Source organism: Octopus bimaculoides, chromosome 7, assembly GCF_001194135.2.
Source record: "Octopus bimaculoides isolate UCB-OBI-ISO-001 chromosome 7, ASM119413v2, whole genome shotgun sequence".
Classification (NCBI taxonomy): domain Eukaryota; kingdom Metazoa; phylum Mollusca; class Cephalopoda; order Octopoda; family Octopodidae; genus Octopus; species Octopus bimaculoides.
Genome location: NC_068987.1, coordinates 92,003,145 through 92,010,361, shown reverse-complemented (window position 1 = coordinate 92,010,361; position 7,217 = coordinate 92,003,145).

Here is a 7,217-nt window from a genome sequence, read left to right as displayed (position 1 = left end):
TATATATATATATATATATATATATATATATATGCAGTTATACATATATACAAAGCCATATATATGTATGTATGCATGTATGTATATACGCATAGATTGTTTGAAGTGTTGTACATATTTTATATAGTCAGAAAAAGAAATTAGTCCAGGTTTGGATGAAAACGCTATTGTCCCTCTTAGGGATCCATTACGAATCTCTAAAAGGGGTGAAAGCGCTAATTAAGTAGTTTTTATTCAAATGCTAACCACCTTCTATTCTTTATATATATATTTATATATATATACATGCATTTTCAGAATGTTAGCTTACATGTTTCACGAATCATATTTCACTAACACATGTTTGATAGCATATGGCGCCCCGTTGCCTGATCCAGCAACGAAGACATTGACAGGAAGCAAATATATTAAGCACGTGACAACAAAACATCCTTGGAATTTTTTTTTTTTATAATTCTTCAAGTGACATTTCCATATATTCTTATAGAATTAATAAATTTACAAAGGAAAATAGTTAAGATATTTTCTAAAAACATGAATTTAAATTCCAGTGACACTGTAAATAAATTTAGAAATATTACAATTAATTTTTTTGTAGAATGTAATACATTAAACCTATATTAGAATATATTCCATAATTTGCATATATCTACTTGAATTTAATATGTAAAATGTTTTTTTCTACAAATGTAAAAATTAAGATATATACAATGAATAATGTTAAGACATGATTCTAACGTCCAGACATCGAGTGTAATAGGAAGAGAATTTCGAAATACAACCATTTTTGTGGTTATGTTTTTCAATTATTTATAATCCACACATTAACATCTATCTTTGTATTTGTCATCTATTTTCTGAGACAGTAATACACTTGCAGTATCTTATCAAAGATATGAAGTCATATACACCAGGAAACTATAAGCACTTGACCAGTTTCTTGTCATTCCATCATACTTCTACAGAAAAACATTGCGCTGCGCAAACATCAACCTAACTCTATAGTTTAATTTCCGATAGCTTGATATAAATCACTCACAACGCATGTCCACAAACACACACACACACACATACACACACACATACACACACACACACACATACATACACACACACACATATGCACGCACGCACACACGTGTATTCACACACGCAGAAACACAATGACACATAGATTCATCCAAATGCAAACAAGGTGTCCAGTAAGATGTATAGAAGCTTTCTGTATCTTTTACCCACACATTCTTACATTCATTACTTACCACACACACACACACACACACACACACACACATACACATATTGTATGCGTCTGTGTTTATAATGGAGTACTTCTCTTACCATTTTTCCTGCTGGTGTTTTTTATTTTTTTCATATATATGAATAGTTTACTCTGTTTAGGGGCAGAAGACAAAATGTTTGAATCCAATTAATCTTTAGAATTTTACAGAAAGCAACTTTTCTCTCATTATCTGAATCAATCACTAATGTAAACGCATAAGCTCGAATCATGCTTAAGTTAAGCATTCTATTTTGGTGTTTATTTCCCCAACCGGCCGTGAGGGAAATAAGCTTTATATCCAGTCACTTGGACTTATTTTAGTTGTGAAAGCTAATAAAATTTGGGGCAAACTACATGTGTAACCCACAACATGGTCTTTGTTGCAGTGTGGTGCCTTATATGCCACAGTGTCAGCGAAGTACAAGGTCCTGGTAGGGCTTCCCATGCTCGACAAGTCAAAAGCTACAGGTCAGTTTAATAAGGACCACAACCCTGAAGTAAAAATGTTTTTGTGTAGGATCAACAAGGAAAGCTACGAGACAGATGAATCGATAGCAATTCAAAACCAACACGGCCTGGGACAGAAACAGACAGAGTAGAGAAGGGTGAAGAAAAGTCGTAGATGGCCCAGGCTCATTAAGGAGCGAAGTACTTTAGTAAGTCAAGTACAAGTGTACAAGAATACATTAAAGGAAGCAAAATGATGCCACATCTTCTCATATCGTCTGAAGAAGATTTGATACCAAGTTTTGAACATACAGGTGGTTACAACCCACAGTTTCGTTAAGAGCCATTATCACGTAACAAGACCTGGAATTTAAAGCGCATATGTGTGAATGATAGAGTATATATTCTATAATTCTTTGTATACGTGCACAAGTGTATAAACTTACGTAAGTGTAAATATGTGCAGAAGTAAAAATAGCGGTAGACACATGGACACTCTCGGAAGATACTTACAAAATTATGATTCGGACGTTTTGTAGGCAAAGAGAAAATAAATTTTGAGAGAGTAATTGATATAAGCGACATTATTTCACCGTACATAAATTATCTCGTGTTATATATTTACCTCTGTAAATGTCTTTCTTAACTCAATTACTCACGAAAATTTTGTTCATTTTCACAGTAAATTATATTCATGTTCAAAAATCACAGAGCTACGATGAAATGTTATTTAAATTTCATATTTTAACAGTCTGTTGATTGAAATCTTTTTCTAATTTGATTTATATATATATCATTAATAGGAGCTTAGTGGCGAAGTTTCTATAAACTCAGTTATACGCGACTAACACAATGTTTATATGAGAAGAGAAAATTATTTTGACTGTTCAGGATAGCAAAAGGATTCATATTCGAAATATATTGTGTTTATTCAAGGGTGTGCGCGCGCACGTATGTGCATGTGTGTTTGTGTGTGTGTGTATGTGTGTGTGTGTGAATAAACGTATATGTAAGAATTTACATAGACATAAAAAATATATAGGAACTTAAACCTACATGGTGGGTGGATATGTATAAGTATATGGAAAGGTGTATTTGTATGTGTGTAGTAAAGAGACAGAGAGAGAGAGAGAGAGAGAGAGAGAGAGAAAGGGGGGAGAGGGGGAGAGAGACAGCGGTGTTTTCTATGATGTGTGTACAGATATATATGTATTTAAGTTCCTGCGTAAAAAGCCTTCTCCTGAAAATGTGTAAAAAAAAAACATTTCCGAAATGTTAACAGAAGAAATGCACCTGGATGCTAATCTGAATTCTAAAAATCAATTATCAGATTTCCAGTATTTTCATATATTTAGATTTCTCAATTTCCTCACGAACGCAAACTATCGTTTTTCAATATTTGTTTCTTTTTGCCAAGTTTACATTCATACATATAAATATATACCTGTATTATATGCATATATATATATATATATATATATATATATATATACACACATACACACACGCACACACGCGCGCATACACACACACATACACACACACACATACATATATATATATCTGAGTTTTAAATCTCTGAGTGAGGAATATGTAGTAACAGTACCGTACAATAAAGTGTATTTGCCAACGCAACGTGACAGTCCTACGCAGGACGATGTTACTATTTTTTAGCCCCAGGAAAACATCTTTTCCACCTGCCTACCGACACATGATCGGTGTCCATATACTGTGAGCAAGGGAGTCTACCGCTCCTTTTCTAGTCGCGGTGATACCTGTAGACCAGTTGTTTCTGGGAAATTTCCCTTACTCTACACAGGACAACCGCCGGTTAGAGATAGCAGCCTCTCGTATGCGCATACATATACATATATGTATGTATATACTAACGCACCTAGATACATTTATTTATACATGCATTTTTGTATCTTTGAATTATATATGTCCATATATGTAAGCAGATATCTATGCACTTATCAGGTTCGGGACGAAAGCGGTTCACTCACAAATAGCCACCACTGAAAAGGTTTTGGTAAATATTGAGGATGAGAAATAAAAGAGTTGTTGATATACGGAGGAAGCCATGCTTTTCTCTAATTTTCGTTGTAGTGTATTCGTAGAATTTTTCCCGGTGGTAACCGACCTTGCTCTAAATCTATTTGAAGGTGATGCATCACAAATAATGGTTCTAATTTTAAACACCCACTGTTTCATGGTCAGCCTAGGATGGTGATGACTTCGATAAGGAGACTGTATTATATACAAAAAAAGAACAAAATTCTAGTTAATATTTCCTCCGGTAATATTGATCTCTTTTAAGGCGGTGAGCTGGCAGAAACGTTAGAACGCCGGGCGAAATGTTTAGCAGTATTTCGTCTGCCTTAACGCCATGAGTTCAAATTCCGCCGAGGTCGACTTTGCCTTTCAACCTTTCGAGGTCGTACCAGTTGCGTACTGGAGTTGATCTAATCTTCTGGCTCCTCCCCCAAAAGTTTCGCGCTGTGTGCTTACAGTAGAAAATAATATTGTTCTCTATTAACTGATTGGCACGTGGCAACTGACTGAGGTGAGTAATATTTAGTGTAATTCACAAGGTATAGCCGTCTGTCTGTATAATCCGAACAAAGTGGAATGACTTTCAAACACCAGACTATGCTATGCATCATCGAACAAGTACGATCTGGCATCGAATTCTTTTATGCAAAATTCAAAATGAAAAGCAATGACCATACCTACGGCTGAGCTGTCGTGTTATGTGAACTCTTCTCGTTGATTATAAATCCAGTAGATGAAGCGCTATGCTGCACTTTTCGCTGCAGGGCTTCACTGATCTATATTTCAGAGTTTCATGAGACACAGCAGTCTGCTTATTTAAACTGCTGTAGCTTACAACTTCTTTTGAGGCGGTATCCTGTGAGATGAAAAACTAAACAGTTTGTTTTGCTTTCTCCCTATGAAAATCCAATCTGATAAACGAGGTGTGAAGCCAACTTGTTCGTACCACTGAATCATTAAAAAAATGTTTGCCATTCTCTTACTGGCGTCATGTGACTTACTTCTTAATGTATGCGCCAAATCGTCATGAACGAGAAGTACTTTACATATTTATTTTATTATTTCATTTTTATGACAGTCTTGCAAATACTATTCTTTTACACAGACTAACATGAATATAATTCTCTCTGGTAAGTTTAATACCCGAAAACATCACGATTGCAACGCGAAGTCTTTATGGAACCCTTCTGCATAGATGAAATGAATAAACATAGTGTACATTTGTTTAAGTTTAATTCTGAGTCGTGTCTTGTAGGAGGCAATACATTGTCCCATCATAAACCCAAGTATTAAAGTTATTTTTATCCACCTTCGCTTACAATAGAATTATATAAATTGTGGCCTCTGTGTGAGCATCTATATGTTAGATTGATCAATATCTACTACGAGCAAAGCTTAAGATGGACTTCAGGAATACTTTTAAGAATATGCAGTGAATATTCGTCTAGCAACGTCATGACGTAATGTTTAATATCAGATATCAAATATAAATTTATGTGATAACAACCAATATCCTGAACTTCAAAATGCCTACCTAGAGATATGTTCGATTAAAATATCTCAGCAATATCTAGGCATCCAGTATGAATTATACCAGAACATGTTCAGTTCCTATTTACCAAGAAACAAACGTTCCTATGACAAGAATATACTTTCAAACAGTGAAAAGTACTGGCAATTAAGCATCATCATCATCAGATATTTAGCTGTCTTTGAACAAAGAATTGCGAATCAATGTATAATTTTTTAATACAGTTATTTGGTCATCGCCTGTCATCTACCGCTCCTGTCCGTTCCAAAGATGGATCGAATTTAATCAGTGTTACTCAAGGTATTCTAAAGCGGCGGATAACGTTTTACAAAGGCTTTACTTCTTGTTTATCTTCGATCAGCCATAGACAGAGTATCATGGGCGACCTATTGCAGCAACACATTATCAAGGCATCTGATGGCATAACGGTTCGTGTTTTTACACATGGTGAGATGTATTACTTGATCGTGTTGTTGCAATAACTATCAATAGATGCAATACTGACTTCACTGTAGAAAGTAATGTATCAGGTATCTTTCGAGGAATTTCCAGAAGTTGTAACCTTTGGTGAAGAACTCGGAAGACATTTGCTGAATTGGGTGTAGACATACATAGACAACATCTTTGTTCAAGAATTTCATTGTAGATTTAGATCTTGTTGAAACAACACCGACGGACAATATATATTTATATATATATATATATATATATATATAGATATAGATAGATAGATAGATATAGATAGATATATATTATTATTATTATTATTATTAGGTCCGGTCGTGCCTTTTGAGTGGCACATCTGTATGTATCGGTATACAAATCACTATATCAAATAGGCTGTGTGATAAGAAGTTAGCTTCCCAACCACATGGTTCCGGGTTCAGTCCCTCTGCATTTCACCTTGGGCAAATGTCTTCTACTAATATATCCACGGTCTGACGAAAGCCTTGCGTGCTGATTTGGTAACGCAAAATCAACAAAAAACCGTCATATGTATATATGTGTGAGTGCATATGTGTGTGCATGCGCGTGTGTGTGCGTGCGTGTTTGTCTCCCACCACTGCTTGACAACCGTTGTGGATATGTTTAGGTCCCCGTAACTTTGCGGTTCGTCAAAAATGAGACATAGAATAAGTACCAGACTTTAAAAAAAACATAGGCTCGGTGGATGATTCATTCGACTAAACATTCTTCAAGACGGTGCTCCAGCCTGACCGCACTCTAATGACTGAGACAATTAAAGTTTAAAATATAATTCATACTATTCTAATTTTTACAAGAGAGAGATTTTATTTTACAGACGCTTTATTTCTCTCCTATAAATCTATCAATCAGTAAAAATAGGCAATTAATTAATCGATCACAACATCAATGATTCTACCTAGCAATTGATATACTTGTAGGTCTCACCATACATTTATCCACCTGTCTACTTTTCTTAAAGATTTATTTCGCTGCACCTCGCTTTTCCATTCATTTAAAAGATCAATAGTTCCTTCTGTTTTGGATATCATTCATTTCTGAAACAGGAATCAAGACAAAAGCAAACGAAATAAACCAGATAGAAAACAATATAGATAAATAAATAATAAAGAAAAAGAATAAAGGTGTCGATGGTGAGGAGAGGATGATAAATTGAATATCACACATTGCCGAGCTTGGTTCATCTGTTCTTGAGGCTTAGGGTTGTTTATTCTTTCGTTTATAATTGTTTGAATAATATCTTTGTGAAGATTATCTCATCTCTTGCCAGGAGAAAGTTACACACCATATCAAACTGCCTCCAACCGAAATGTGCTAACATATCTGGAGACTTCAGTTAAAGATAATATCATAAGAAAAGTAAAGGAGTCATAAGAAATGAAAAGAAATATATTTAGAATATGGCGACATAAACCG